At 37.4% G+C, this 16807-nt stretch overlaps 2 long non-coding RNA genes across 2 annotated transcripts; one reads left to right on the top strand and one right to left on the bottom strand.

The window, feature by feature from the left end:
- The first annotated feature begins 1029 nt into the window (after nt 1-1029).
- On the top strand, nt 1030-13728 carry LOC106148393. Its single transcript, XR_001233805.1, has 3 exons — nt 1030-1162; nt 6191-6450; nt 12363-13728. It is a non-coding gene; the product is annotated as an uncharacterized LOC106148393 (long non-coding RNA).
- Nucleotides 9632-16047, bottom strand: LOC106148390. Its single transcript, XR_001233803.1, has 3 exons — nt 15312-16047; nt 10975-11070; nt 9632-9746 (listed from the first exon to the last, which is right to left on the bottom strand). It is a non-coding gene; the product is annotated as an uncharacterized LOC106148390 (long non-coding RNA).
- Nucleotides 16048-16807: the final 760 nt, after the last annotated feature.

A 16807-nucleotide genomic window follows, 5' to 3' on the forward strand; every position in this document is an offset into this window, starting at 1 on the left:
ACTATTTCTATGCTCTGCCTTCATGCACCCTTGAACTAAGCAGCTTCGTTCAACCACACTGTCCCACTGTGAAGTTCCTGTCTTCCAAACATGGACAGAATCCCCTGAAATTGTGAATCAAATGAATTTCTACTCATTTAGGTGTTCAGTGTTAACCACTGTGTCCCAGCAAAGGGAAAGTTGACTAATACAGAAAAATGTGTTATTCAATTTCTATATTTTTAAATTTTTTCCAAATTTATTTTTCTGGGTTTCTAGTTTCTTAGTATTGCAATCAGAAAAAAATAATTGCTATGATTTCAATCTTAAATTTGTGGAGACGTATTTTATAGACTAACAAAAGATCTATCCTGGAGCAGTATTGTAATTAGAAAAAATAATTGCTATGATTTCAATCTTAAATTTGTGGAGATGTATTTTATAGACTAACATAACATCTATCCTGGAGCAGATATAGTCTACTATTCTTGAATGCAATGTTTGTTTCATTTGATGTACAGTGTTATTTAAATTCACTGCTTTTTCATTAATTTTCTATGTTGATGTCCTAGAAATGGTTGACAGTAAGACACTGACATCCCCTACACTTTTTTTACATTTCAGTTTCTCCTTTGAGTTTTGTTAATATTCATTTTATATATTTAGGGCCTCCAATGTTAAGTGCATATGTATTCATTATTATATACTCTTGATGATTTGTACTCTTTTACATAGCAACTTCTTTGTCTTTTATGACAGATTTTAACTGAGAGTCTATTTTGGGCTGCTAATTGCATGGAATATCATTTTTCATGTCCTCATTTTTAGTTTATGTGTGTCCTTGAGGATAAAATGACTTTTATAAGGAAATAAAACTGTGGGTTGTAACTTGTTTTGCAAACATTATGCAAGATGGGCAAACATTTCTAGTAAATTTCAAATTGGTAAACAAGTGACGTCTTGTAATACAAGTAGTGCCTGGTGCTGAACATAAAATGATCACAACTGAGCCAATGTTCTCTCTGTCTCTCTGTCTCTGTCTCTATCTGTCTCTGTCTCTCTTTCTCTCTGTCTCTGTCTCTGTCTCTGTCTCTCTCTCTCTCTGCAGAATTGTGGGTGATCATTTCCCAGCAGCAAGAGGTTATGGAGGATATCTTGTCTCTAGAGAAGGAAGAGAAAAAGGGTAAGGAACCCCTCACTTCAAATGAAATTAGGGAGATGTGTGTGTAAAATGTGGGAAACAGTGCAAAATTTTGTAGACAAGCTCTACCGAATAAAGCTGTAGCAGTTCAAATGATAAATCTATTGAAGGAAACACAAGTTTCATTTCTGTAAAATCCTCAGAAGGAGACAAAAGCAAGTGTCACTGGATAAGTTCCTTGTTAGAGATGCATGGGGAGAAAAGGATTGCACTGAGTCAATACAAGGCAGTGATTCCAACAATGATAGTGAAAGGTGTCCTCCTCTCTCTTGTGCTCCTCTCTCTTGTCTCCCTCACACCAGCTGTGAAGGTTTTCAAAGGTAAGAGTAGGTTAATATGCTTATTTTTCTTTATACTGTGTATTTTTTATTGTTTTATGTTATAGTATTAAAATCCTTTTATATGAATATTTTTGGGTTTTGAAATGGATCACTTGAGTTTCCATTGTTTCTTATTGGGATATTGCCTTGATATAAAAGTGCTGTGGATTACAAGTATATTTCCAGAACAAATTATGTTTCCAAACCAAAGCATATATATATATAATATATACATATAAGATCTTCTATATATATATGTATACATATATATAGAAGATTTTTTTTTATTATTTTGTCTTTCATCCATTTAGCCACTCTGTTTTTTTGATTGCAGATCTTACTGATTTACATTGAAAGTGGTTCCTAATGTTACTAAATTTTGTTTACTAACTACTTTTTTTTTACCACCTTTATTATTCTCTTGCTATCGTCCCATGTGTTTGTTGATTTTCTTTGTAGTAATATGCCTTGACTCGTTTTTAATTTTTTTTTTTTTTTTTTTTTTTTTTTTTTTTGTCTCTTTGAGACAGGGTCTCGCTATGCTGGCCTTGGGTCTTGCTATGCTGGCCAGTTCAGGCTGGTCTTGAGCTCACTTTGTAGCCCTGGCTGGTCTCGAACTCACAATGATCCTCCTGCCTCAGCCTCCTGAGTGCTGGGATTATAGGCATGGGCCACCATGCCTGGTTTAAAAAGTCTTTTATGCATCCATTAGAAGTATTTTTCCTTGTGGTCGCTATGGAACTGACATTAAACATCTTATGCATATAACAATTTATTTAAAGTTGATAATAGCTTCAACTGGAATAAAATTTTTATTCTTTTGTCCATTCTCCTCCCATCTTGGTATTGATGCAGCACTTTATATCATTTATGTCATGTATCCATTAACAAATTATTATTGCTATAATTATTTTAATGGTTTTGTCTTCCAAATTTTATTCTAGAATTAAAGGTGATTTAGTCACCAATAGTGCAGTTTTATAACATTATTAATTTGCCTGTATTTTGAAGTCTACAGTGAGTCACATATTTTCAAGTTATTACTTTATACTCTTTTATTTTAGCTTGAAGGACTTCCTTTAGGTTTTTTTTCCCCCCTAAGGTAGCTATAGTGGTGAACTCTCTCATCTTTTTGGTCTGGCAGTATCTTTATCTCTCCTTCAGTTGTAAAGGACAGCTTTTCTAGGAGCAAAGAAATATAGCTTTCTAGGAGCTAAAAAATACAGCTTTTCTAGGAGCAGTATTCTTGTTTGGCTCTACTTTCCTACCTGAACTTTTAATATATCAACCCTGGTATGCCAGGTTTCTGTTGTGTATTGATAACCTTATGGGTTTTTCCTTGTTTTTACAAGTTTCTTTTCTTTTGCTATTTTCAAGATTGTATCTTGTCTTTGGCTTTTGATGATTTGATTATAATATTTCTTATGGAATTCTTCTTTGGGTTGTTCTTTAGGTATATTTGTGTTTCATGAATCTGGGAGTCTATAACTCCCTTAAGACCTGAGTTAATTTCAGAGATTGTTTCTCTTTAAATGATAAATTCTCCCCTTCTCTTCTTGTTTTGTTCTGGAATTGTATATTTGCTAACTTGATGTTGGCTTATAGGTTCCTTATGCTTTCTTCACACTTTTTCATTGTTTATTTCTTTTCTGTTGCTCTAATTAACTAAGTTCAAATGACTTGAATTTGAAGTCACCAATTCTTTCTTCTGCATTATCAAGTCTGGTATTGAAGCTCTCTATTCTGTTTTTTTTTTTTTTTCAGTTCTATTATTGTATTCTCCAACTCCAAGATTCTTGTTCTTTTTAATAATTTCTATTTTTAATTAAAATTTCATTTTGCTCATGCATTGCTTCTCCCAATTTTTGTTAGTTGTTTTCTTATATTTTGTTCTATCTCACTGAGTTTCTTTAAGATAATTCTTTTAAATTCTTTGTGAGGCAATCTGTAGATTTTCATGGGGGGAGTGGTTCATGGAGATTTACTAGTTTCTTTGGTGATGTCACGTTGGCCTGATTCTTTGTTCTCCACAGCTTCACATTGGTGCCTATGAAATGAAATACTAACACCATTTTCTAACTACAGCACAGTTCAGTATGTAAGGCCTTCTCCTGTTGGTTTTCTGTGCTGATTAGATTGTCACCAAGACTGAAGTTCAGTAGTGTTGGAACCAGATCGTGTGGCTATTGCTGGGTCTGCAGTCAGTGTCTGTGCATGAAGGGATTATTGCTAAGGATTTGACTGGACATGACACTCTGTCGGGTCTCTGGGAAGACTGAGCTACCTCTAGGAGACAGGTTTATAGGAATGCTGCTGGTTCATACCTCCAAGTGGAATGCACACAGATGTGGTTCTTTCCCCATCCTTAGGAATGGAAAGGATCACTGAGCTACTAAGTGTGTCTGGCAGGCTTGGACCATGACTGTCTCAGTTACTTTTCTCATCTCTGAGACAACACACCCAATACGCCACATTAAAGGAGGAAAGGCTTATTTATCTCACAGTTTGTATAAGTTTCAGTCCATCATTGGCTGGCTCCAAGGCAACGTGGCTTGGCAGAGGGGCATCACAGAGGAGAACCAGTTTATAGCAAGCAGAAGACAGAAAAAGCAAGAAAGCAAGGGACTTTAACTGCATGTTTCTGCCCCTTTTATCTTATCCAGGCTACTCAGGGTGACGAGCACTCACCCTAGCGCCCTTGAGCCTAGCATTGCCCCATGAATCAATCCCAGCGTCACACAGTCTAGATCCAGCTGCCTCTGAAAAAGCCTGCAAGGCTTTGTGGGGGACATCCAGACAAAAGCCATAACAATGACTGAGAGAAGCTATAACTGAGTCACAGTGATAGTTCACAGCTGAGAGCGAGATTGCTTTCCTGTTTCTCAGGCATGGGTGAATGTGACTCTTCAGAGTTTCTGAGGAAGTAGGACTACTCTCTGATCACAGTGAGAGATTCTATAACCAAGTTACAGAGACTCTTTAGGGTATATTTCAAGGATAAAAGTTGCAGGAGCTGTCAGCTAAGGCATGGACGGGACTGCCTCCTCCTGGATCCACTGCAGATGGTTCTGATTGTAGGACCAACATAAAATGGGTTTGCAACTGAGTCCACAGAAAGTGAAGGACATTTCTGGCTCTTTACAACAGTCAGCAAGGCTGCCGCTTGGGGATGAGCTGGCTTTCATAAAAGGAGCTTTTTGTAGTCTAGGATTATACCAGGATTTTGTAATCTCCTGCATGGACCCCAAAGCTCCCAAATCACATCTGTGTGCGGATGGTCACCAAATTCTTATTGCTGTGGAAGATGCTCCTTTTTTGCCTTCTTGCTCTTATTATGCAGAAAATGTTTCTGATTAAATTCCTTTATCCAATTTTTCCATTCCAATCTCAGTTAATCATTAATAATTTTTTTTTCCACATCAGCTCTGCTGTCTGACGTATCCTTCTTTTTCAACAAAAAATGGCCTGTATTTATAGCTGAGTAGTTTCCCCAGCCTGTTGCTTGCCTACAAAAATTTGAGGGCCCACAGGCATTAATTTTCCCTTTGTACTATCTCAGTGTCTTTTAATCAAATCTGGTGGTAGTTCGCTTTTCAGTGTAATTCTCCTACACTTTGAAAATGCATGATGAATCTAAAAGACAACACTGCTTACTCCAAAATTCCACACTGACAAGTTTTTGGGAAGCATCTTCTTCCTTTCCGTTTACACATGAAACTTCTATAGGACAGTGTCCTTCCTGAACTGCGAATCCGTTCTGTAAGTGAGAGTCTTACAAATCTTAATATTTAAAATAAAATAGTTAACCTTGGTGATGCTTTTTTAAAAAGTTAAATAAAAGGAAGACTGAAAATTGATCACCGGATTTTATGCATCAGTCTTGGTGATAGCCTTGATAAGCACTTTCAGTAAAGGGGCAGAATGGGCTCCTGCTTATACTGCATTTAGAAGTGAACAAAAGAAAAGAGACAAAGGTGTCATATGCAAACTGTGTTATGAAGAAGAGAAAACATGGAATTTATAGGAATATTTTTAAAGGAAAATACATTACCCTATGTTTATGTTGATGGAAATTATTTTGTAGGAGTAAAATCTTTGACAAAGTCAATGGAATTCAGCACACAAATTAAAACTGTGACCTTATGTCTGTGCATGGGTAGCCATTGTTTTAACAGTAAAGACAGCATGGAATAAGAATTTTGATGTAACTCAGAAGCAGTTTGCTACAGTGAAGATGATGAAGTTCTAATCTAATGGCTTCTGTTCTTTTCAGGTTAATGTGAAAAACAATATCATATGCTATCAGTGATAATATTTGCTGTATGAAAGAGATATAAAATGAGTGTCTTTATGGAGGATATATGGCCTCAAGGCCTACTTGACTGCTTAGTAGACCTGAAGTCACACCTCAAATTTATTTGGTAACTGTTAAGTGACTCTATGTTCTTCTCCAGCCATGTTTAGCCACTCACATGTGAATATATGGCAGTCTTGAAGTTAGCTTTTCCCCAGTGAGGTCAGGAGGAGGAGGAAAGTATAAAGCATTGGTTTATGATGATAGTGATGCAGTCAGTTGAGATCAGTAAATGAGAAAGTAAGATTACTGTTTGTTGTAGTCAGGGTTTACGGGGGAAGAGATTTAATACAGGACTCATAACTCATGGGATTATTTTGTAATATTCACCCACAGAATCAAATGCAGAAGAATGCTAGAAATCTGTCCACACACTAGGGACCCAAAGAAGGGCCAGCATCCCCCACCAATGTCCTCCACAAGTCCAGCTTGAGGCGAAGAGCCCACGGCAATGTTTCATGCAAATCTGTACCAAGGACCCGCACTGGGAAGGCCCAAAAGCCAGTGGTGGAAGCTAGAAAGTCTACTCCATAGGATGAAGGATCTGTGCCAGCCGGCTGAGCGATCTGCATCGGAGCCAGGAAATGACACTCAAGGTAAGGACCAGAGCTGCCTCAAAGAGAAACTCAGACATCCTTGGCAACAGGGAGGACCCGAGCTTCTCTGAGGATGAGAACAGCTGAGTTTGTATCAGGACAACCAGCGTGACAAGTTTCTCCGGGAGAATTAACAGGACATCTTCCCCTCCAGTTCTCCTTTTATGCTGCTGACAACAATCCTCAGGTGGGCTTTCCATACCCAGGACCACACTGATTCAGTTCAGCTGGGTGTTGCAAGCTGACCATTAGTTAATCCACCACACTGTTATACTCCCATTTATACTATAGTGTTGCCTATTATAACCCATTCATAGTAGCATTGTTCATCTCAAATTAGGTGAAAATAGACTACAAACTTCTAAAATTTGAGGTTGCCACTATAATACAACAGTATTTTTTTCCTTTATTGGTTACACTGAGTGCTATAGTAATTACTTTGCTCAAAGATCTCTTACATGGATCTTCATCAAGTGACAAACAACAATTTTATAGCTGGGCATTGTATCTATTATATTAATTATAAATAAATTAAACATAAAGAAGGAAATAATTTTCTGGCTTCACACATAATAAAAGTTCTTTGTCAATTTTTTTTTCCAAACTGCATTCCATCTCCAAAGCACAGAGATAAAAGCCTTAGGCAAAACTGAGAATATTGGTTTTGAAAAGATCAGTAGATTATCCATCCCAAGTTCCTTCTTTGAAAGAGAAAATGCAGAACTTATGTTGAATTCACTAACAAAGTGAGTTATGCGCCTCCAGTGTCATCGTAAGGGACAGGAGATTCTCTGGTCAGACCAGATGTCATAGAAACAAGAACAATAAAAATTGTCTAAACAAGCAGCCAAGCACATAATTTATCCCTGAAGGAATTCTTCTGAAAGCCACTGCCCTGGGCCTTAAAAAAAAAGACCAAAAAGTCCATCCAAAGTCTACATAGAAAGAACGGCCCAGTACCAGGCTCTCAGATGCTTTGGGATCAGTTGGGCTGCATCTATCTTATTCAGTGGTCTCATAATTCATGGGACTATTTTAAAGACTGGTCTGCACATTTGGTCATCATTCCTCTCAAAGGCTAGAAGGTGTGGAGGATTGTTTTTTCAGACTGTTTCAGAATTATATTTCCTTTGCTGAATTAGTGGAAGGATTTGAAAGATCACTAAATCAACAAGTTGAGTCACACTACTTCCTGAGTAATATGGCAAGCATGTTCTGTGTTCCAAGGCTGAGATTAGGATGGTAGAAAGAAATAAAATTGGTTTTATATAAAGACTCTGGAAGCAGAGAGTTGAAGTAACAGTCTACTGAACTCATAGAATGAAAAGACTTAACTAAGGGAAGTTCAAAGTCTTCTGACATCCACAATGGTGTTGTCTTTACAGTGTAGGGAGAGGGAGGTATGGATGAGGGCAAAGAAAACGTACTGTCCCAGGTCAGAACATCACCCCTAAAGTACCAATGCTTCCTAGTAGTGTCAGAGTACTTGGTGGCTTATGACTATCTTTAATGTTCCCGTAGAGGAGCCAGTCTGTGTTACTAGTCAAGGTGACCCACCCATTGGCAGGTTTATTATACCCCTAAGGAGTAATTATAAAGGAGTCCTGTTTATAGTACAACCATTCAAGAAAGCTGGATTTGCTTCACAAACAAATAAAACTCTCTTTCCCTGGAGAGTGTTGGCCATGTTTATTTTTTCTTTATAATGAGTACTTGATGGTCAACAGAAAGCTTTCTCTGTTGGACAAAGAGGAACTTTGTGCTCTGCTTTTCTGGTTTCTTTGAACCTCAAGGTTGGCTTCTCTCTGGGATTGTCACTAACCACCAGCAGCCTAATCCATCCAGTTGTGATGTTCAGTTCACTTTTCAAATTTAGAACCGTAGTTTGAGTAGATGATGTAGAGGTCACTCCACTAAATGTTGGCCGTCATACAGTGATCATTAATGTGTCATAAGTTAATGTGTCATATGTGTTTGTTACCCAGATTTTTACATTGCTTTCTCCAGACTCACATCAATTCAATCCATCCTTCATATAATCAACAGTTTTACTTTACTGAAATGTACCCTGTGCTCCAAATTCCTTACTATTACATACTAGTCCAATTTCTAGACACCTAATTTCTAGATCATCTTTTCCCATTCACTATACCACTATACAGTAATTCTTTTCAGTACCTCATCTAAAATGTTCTAGCATCTTTGTAGTTTGTCTAAGCTTTATCTCCTTGGAAGATTAATAAGAGTCGAAGGAAGAGATCAGATTGTCAGACAGAAAGCCCAAGAGCAATTTGCCTCAATTTACATCTCCTTCATATATGGTTCCTTGACACTTTGTACTTACACTTGTAATCATGTGTACATGTGTATATTTTCTTTGGATATTGTGGATATTGGATTACATGTTGTTGTTTAGGAATTCTCAATTCCCTATATAGTATTTAATAAATTGAATTCAATACAAGTGAGAAAATATTGTGTAAAGTACTACACATTTGAACATTTTTGTTCTTGTTTCAGTATTTACTTTTATTTGTTTATTTTTAAAATGAGTAAAACAAAAGGAAAATATACAAACAGCCTGCAAACTGAATTTATATATGGTAATATTATGTCAAATATTCTTTCAATAAATAAAAATATTATGTTTAGTGTTATGATACCACACCTAACTGCAATTGTCTCTCCAGAGGAAATTGTTCTCATGAATATGATGCATATTCAGTCTACACTTTTGTAGTTTTTCTGACTTTTATATGTGTATCACAAAAAGTAAGTCCTATTGCTATATTATATATTCTTTAAAAATATACATATGTGCTATAATACTGTTGGAATTCTTTCACAATTTTCTTTTACACTTATTAGTATAAATGTCAATTCTGTTGTCAAAATTATTTATTTCAATGGACATATGATATTTTCAAAAATCACAAATTTAGTCATCCTTCAATCAGTGGGACTCTTCCCAAATTTTTGTTTTATAATCAACATCTCAGTGAAATTACTTACAAATGTACACTTATAAGATTTGATCTAGGAGGAATACCTGGAAGTAAAGTTGTGTGTCATTTTCTGGTTTAGCAAATGAATTTAAATTGCTCAAGGGAATTGCTTCCATGTTCTATTACCTTAACAAAATGTCCGAGACAAGTGTATAAAGAAAAAAGTTTATTTGGCTCACAGTTCCAAAGGTTCAAAGGCATGGTATCAGTTGGTATCAGCTCAGCTTTTGACCACAGCACATCATGGCATTTTGCTTCCTGGCAGTTTGCACCGCAGTAGGAGGATGAGCCCTAGGAAGAGATCAGATTGTCAGACAGAAAGTCCAAGAGCAATTCAGAATACAGATTCAGTTGGTACTTTTACCACAACTCCCTCATGAGCACTCAGGGCCCCCCCCACAATGGCTGCCTTATTCCCTTCTGAGGGCAGCTTTTGCACTGACCTACGGACAGTCCCATGGGCCCCAGCTCTTAAAGGTTTCATGCCATTTCTCAGATTTGCCACACTAAGGGCCAAGTCTACAACATAAGAACTCTTTAGGTTCCACACAAACTATATCTAAACAGTAGCAAGCATTTTATAAACTAGCAGTTTGTGAAATACTTGAATTTCTATAATCATTGACTCAGTCACACTAGAACTGCCCCAATTTTGGTCAATCTTATGGCTACTTGTACTTCCTTCTAACATTTCTGGCTCATAAGTGGTAACCCATGGATTTGATGCCGTTAGATTCTTTCCTGGAAATAATAGCTCTCTGAAGTACTCCATATTTGGCTTCAATGATTTTGATTCTTTGTTTTTGGCTCACTGGCATTGGGAAAATACTGGAGAGATGTATTTTCATGCTTTGTTCTACTAATCCTCTATTCTCTACTGATCATGGCTGGTTATTTTATATAATTCTTAATGGTCCTTTTCCAAGTAACCTGAGATCTAGTTACCATCAACAGCTATGATTAGATTGGATCGTTTTTCTTCTGTCTTAATATGTGGCCAGATCCTTTCTGATATTTTCCGTAAGGCCTCATTTCCAGTTCCTACCTAGTTTTGCCTCCCCTGCCAAGAGCACCGCAGGGTAGTAGTCTAAATTCCTGCCAAGCCCCTTTCCTGTCCTAACAGGCCTCTAGTCATTCTCTATTTCTTTATTTTTTGATGTTGCCCACAACCTTTCCTTCACCGTCATCTGCCACTCCTGCTCTGATTTGCTGATTCATACTTTTCTCAATGTATGTTCTGTGGAGCTTCTGGGCCATGGCCCAGGAACAAGATGCGTTTGCTGCCTTCACCCACCCATAGTCATCAATGACATCCATAGCACCTGGTGTATCCACAACCCCCCACATAAGTTCTAGAGAGACTCATGCTTTGGCATTCTAAACCACTATGACTTCCAGGGGTTGTTGGCCTTTTAACACCTGGATTAAAAATGTGGGTGGAGCGCATATTCTATGATTCATGGCAGAACAGACACTCCCTGGGAATGGCAAAACCACAAGCAGCCAAGTTCCCTCTAACCTTCCATGGGCACAGTCCCTACAAAGGCAGCTCTATGTTTTCATGTCTTCCTTGCTTCCACTTTCCATTCCACGGCCACTTCCATCACAGAGAGACCTATGACCAAATATAGCAACATTGTGGATGAGTTTTAAATGGTGATCCCAGCTACTAAGTTGCTACCGTGGCTGAACATTACAGTCACTATGGAAGTTTTTCATACTTTACCAAGGCTCAAGTGTCTCCCTTAATGATCAAATCTTAATGTCCCAGTGTGAGATGTGCCACATTCTTTTTAATACCCTCTCTTCTCCAGGTGATTCTAATAAGAGACAGCATTGAGAATGGAGAACAGAAAACCATCTAAAATACACATCTTACCACATAAATTCCACATGACTTCAGGAAACTCTAGCCAAGAAAATGAAGTTCCAAATGATTTTATTGTTTGTTCCAAGAACCAACCCCTCACATCCATTTATCTAAATAACAGGCTACAATTAGCTCTCCCTACCCCAGTTCACTTTAATATGATCATCTAAAGTTTCTTTACTCTTTAAGACTCGGAAACTCTCACTTCTCTGTATCCACAGACTCTAAATTCTTACGTTACAAGTGTGTTTGTTCAGTCCAAAATTAATTCCAGTATTGAAAGACTCATCCTTAAATAATCATCTAAATCCTAAGATCCTTTCTTCCCCTTTGAGATGCTATTAAAACTAGTAAACTACTAATCTCTTTTATTGTGGAAGAAACTCTTCAGTGATTACAGGAGGTTATTTTGAAGGCCAGGAAGTTACTTTGATGCTATTTTCAGGAGCCAGCAATAAGTAGAAGCACTAACCTGGCCAGTTTGATTGTCTCTCTGGTCTAAGATATCCAGACTCTGTCAGCAGCTGACATAGATGCCAGACCTTAGAAATCATGATATAAACCCAGAGATCCTGGTCTTACTGCATTATGTGCAAGAAAACTGTTAACAAATAGGGAATGGAGTAAAAATGTCCAGAGAGGAACAGTGGAGAAAATGGAATGGACTTAGGTAGGCTCCTTAGTACCCAACATTTCAGCTCTATTTTCTGTGAGGGTTGCTTAGACTATCTTGTTTCTTCACTTGGAAGTCTAGGTGAGTACTTTTTGGTACCATGATAAGCCAGGGGAAATTCTCATACTTTGCATTTTTAGCTACTTAATTTATTAGTTCTTTAAGAAGCCCCACTTGCTAACTGTGGATATATTAGGGGGAAAAAGAACCAACCACACTCCCTTCCATATAGATAGCATAGTGCAACAGTTGTATTTGTAAGTATTTTGGTTACCTTCAATGAGAGTATAGAGTGTATTTTGTTTTTCTGCGTCATGGAACTCCATTTGATTGGGCCATTAAACTCTTTCTGATTAATCATTAGGTGCAGAAGGGACAAAAACTGAATGAAAGGTTCTGAAGGAGAAATCCAAAAGAAGATGTATCATGCTGCAGAAAAGAAGCTATGTTCTGTGGATCATCAGTTGTCTACGGCTTACAAACTCGCAGAGCTTGTGGACTGGGAGGAGAACGATTCAAGTTCCCAGAACTGTGTTCAACAGACTCAGCTCCTTGCCCAGCTGCTGACTGCTTAGGAAAAGCCATCCTTGATTAATGAAGGAATGTTGTCCTTCCTGTCTATATTTCAGAATTAAACATCCAGTCAAATGATGAGTGAATTAAACATCCTCCCTGTGCTTCAAGTTTCCTCACATCAAAATATGTGCTTTACCTGGTAAGTCAGGGGTTGAATCCCTCAGAGCTGGACTGGACTGCTCTATTACATCCCAAACTGAGGCCAGAAGAGACATACATACTTCATTCCACCCTGATGATTATTGTCCACCTACCCATTTTTGTAAAAAAAAAAAACCTAGCTTTCATTCTTTGCAAGCAAAATCTGATATTAGAATGATAATTGTTTTATTGGTATGGGGCCTGGAAGAATTTCAAAGCACTTTCCAAGGCTTTAAAATAAGTCTGAAAGGAAAATGCAATAACCTGTAATGTATGAATGACTCAACAGATGTCCTATTTTGTAACAAAAGCCGAGGTTGACTAATTTGCCCAAAGTCACACAGCTTGTTGAAGGCAGAATGAACCTAGTCTTATCTCAAACATGTTTAGTGTGATTCATCTTACTAGGACAGAAGCAGGAAAGAGATCCATAGAAGAACATATCCAATGTCCCAGTGTAGCTTTCACTGCAGTTCTTAAAACCATGTTAGAGAGAGTCGTGCATGAAAAATTATGAAAGCTGAGGTAATTTTATTTTCATGGTTCAAAAAACTGGAAATGCTTCAGATCTTAGAGAGCTATATAAATGGAACATTGCAGCATCAAAAAGACAAATAAAGAAGCAAAAGCCCCCTATTGTTGTCTCTTAACGATCATAATGGTCTTTGGTAGCTCCCTTCCCCAACTGTAAAAGTATCCCTTTGAAAAATAACTAAATCATTTTAATGTCAATTAAATTGATTTTCTTTTTGGTTGTCTTTCATTCTCATCATTGTATTATTTTTAAAGAATGAGTTTATTGAGATGTTACATGCATCAAGAAAATAATAGAAGTATTTATCTCTATTTATTGTGGCCTTTTATCTACATTTCTGTAAGTACAGAGAAACTCAAGATTTCAAAAATTCCATTATATTTAACACGCTAATACTCAACAATTTTAGCCTTTAACTAATTTGATCAATGACAACATTCCATTTTTCTTTGAGTCCCAGAGAATAATAAAAACCTAGAAATACCCCGATAGCAAAAGAAAGCCACTGGCTACTATTTTTCAGAATGATACTTTTTCAATAAATCGTCCAGATGGAAAAAGTTACAAAGATATTTGCTTTTCTTTCTGAATACAGCTAGTACCATTAAACATCTAGCAGAATGCAATGCTTTCTTATTCTGTTTTTGTTACAAATTCTTCTGGCTGTAATAGGAAAATATTGGCACAGTTATGTGTAAACTGTGCAGATTTCTGTGCTTTTTGAGAGCTTTCAGAGGGATATTTGTTAGGCAGGCTTTATTCATTTATTAATGTACTTCAGCAAAACTGACCATCCAGGGACACTGGTAAGAAGACTGCTGTATTTATTCTTGAGTATCTGGCCAGCCTATCTGTACGTCCATTTGATTATCCATGATTCATGTGAAATGCTTCAAAACAAGAAGAAATATAGACCAAGGTCTCTGGTTCAAGTGGTTAAAGGGGGAGACTCATTTGTGTGATTCCTCGTTGTAGGAAGGAGAGGCCTAAATTTGTAAACAGAACTCATCTGACTTTCTTTGAGAATACTGAGAAGCTATACTTACTATCAAGAGGATAAATTAAGAAAGATTTATTAAAGAAATGTCAGTTGAGTTGAATTTTGAAGATAAATGTTCATAGTAACAACTAACGGAGTTCTTACTCTCAACCTGACATGTTTTCAGTATTTCATGCATTAATTCATTAAATGTTCATGACAACCCTGTGAGTTAATTGATATTATTATCCAATCACCTCACTTAATCCTCATTTTAAATAGGGGGAAATTGCAGAGTGATTAAATAATGTCACTCAGTCAGGTTAACCCAGGAAATTAGAATGGGATTTTTCCCTGCTTCATTTTTGACTGAGGTGTGAAAAAGTGAGACACCCCTTCCCATTAGCGAGGTTTTGTGCATGTAATCATCTCATCTGTATGAAATGGGATCAGGAGATTTGAGGGAAACTTTCTTTAGAAATAAGCTGTCATGTAAATCTCCACTTGTCCCTTCATCAGGGAAATGGTGAACTTTCTACCTCAAAGATAAGGTTAAGGATTTTAAGGAAATAACTGAAAGAGTTCTCAAATGTGTTTCCAGCAATTGAGAGATGCAAAGTATGGTGTTCACCTCCCTCCAGATGAACTGTTGTTGAGCTGCAAACTGGAAGATCTGAACAGTGAAGGAGGGCCTGGCTTTGGTGATGGGGCCTGGAGCGAGCTTCAGCCTCTGAGGGCATCATCTCACACTGGCCAAGGGGTGCCAAGACTTAGTAATGGTCACATGGGTGACACAAGAGAAGGCCAAGAAAGGATCGGCTGGATCTGTGCAACACGGTGTCCTGGAGGGGAAGGAGATGGCAGTGAAGGACACTGGATGTGTCACCCCAGGTGGCCAGGTGCTGAGGGCATCAGAAGCAGCTGCCTGCAACAGAATGATTTAAGAGAGGCACCCAGCAAGGAACCTCCCCAGAAGTTTGGAAGTCTTCACCAAGAGAAAAGACTGGGCTCTTATCAAGTCAATCCATATGGAGACAGCGGTTTTACAACCTCTTAGGTCCACAGAGCAGAAAGCCACTCACCTAATAAGAAATGTCCTATCCCTTTATCTTCTCTTCCTTTTCTGCTTTGACTCCTGTGGAGAACAAACTCTGAAACAGCTGTATGTGGGTACAAAAAAAACAGGAAGCAAGAGAAGAAAGTCCTTGCCATTTACAACACTCCCCCGCCACACACACACACACACACACACACACACACACACACACCCCTCACTGAATGTCTCCAGCATGGAGTGGGCCCAAAGTGGAGCAGGGAGGCAATCAGCTGATGAACCAGGCTCAGGACTTTGGCTAGGATCTGAAGATGATTTTATAGTGTTCCAATTGAGACTCTCTTCAAAGGAAGATTGTGTCTGACAGCAGAAGCCATGAGGCCTGTGGGGAAATACTCAAGGTCTGGAAAGATTTATTGCCACCAAATAAAATTGCAAAAGACTTTGATTTTTAGACAATAGCAGCCACACACACAGTGATATTTCATGTGTGTAACCAGATCAGCCGTTAGGATGTATTAGTAAAAGCTACAATTATGTCAAAAATAGACAAATCTTCAGATATTCTGGAGCTCAATATTAGTTGGAAACCAATGGTAAATCCTCGCGTTTCTATGAGTCTGAGTTTTCTACCTAAAAATATTTTAGAGAAAGAATGCTTGACACCAAACTAGAAATAGAATAACTTCAGTGGAGCCCCTTGTCATAAACCTTGATAATTCAGCTGACATTTCTCATCCATACAGTAGAATAAAAATCCTTGCCTTTTCTACCTTATATGGTTATTTTGAAGAATAAAAGAGCATAAAATTGGTAATTTATAAGATGAAATTACATATATATATTTTATGTAAATATATATATAATATATCCCTTAAAAGAAAAAATAAGGAATTGAGCAAAACAAATCATAAAAATATTATATAGAATCTATAACACTCCTCCCACACACAAATGCGATACAAAAGCATGCTATGCATTCTTCATGGGCATGTATGTGTATATGTATATAAACCGTATAGGGTGGTGGATTAACCAATGGACAATTTATAACTCCCAGCTGAACCAAATCAATGGGGTACAGTATACACACATGTGAGATATTTGTGTGACTGTGAAAAGGAAAGTAGTGAAAGAAGACTTTGATTTTTAGAAAGCGGATGTTCATTTTTTAATAAAATTACAAATTATTAACCATTACTAGTAGTGGGGTTTTAGATGTCATAAATTTAAGGAGTTGTTTGTAAATTTTTGCCATTTTTTATCATTTTTTTAAACACTCAGAAATACACATGTACACATCATGGACAAACTAGAAAACAAATATTACACTGCTTGGAAGAGCGTGAGAAGCTATATAAACATAAGGTAATATTTAGGAATATGTTAACCTTCAATCTTCAGATCTAAACTGTGTTAAGTATATCTGGGAGTCTGATCCATGCAAATATCAGTGCAAAAGTTTAAGTGTGGTTCTCTGTTTTTGAACTCTCTGAGCTCAAATAATGCAAAGGATCTCAATAT

Source organism: Chinchilla lanigera, unplaced genomic scaffold, assembly GCF_000276665.1.
Source record: "Chinchilla lanigera isolate Chin_1 unplaced genomic scaffold, ChiLan1.0 scaffold00019, whole genome shotgun sequence".
NCBI lineage: Eukaryota > Metazoa > Chordata > Mammalia > Rodentia > Chinchillidae > Chinchilla > Chinchilla lanigera.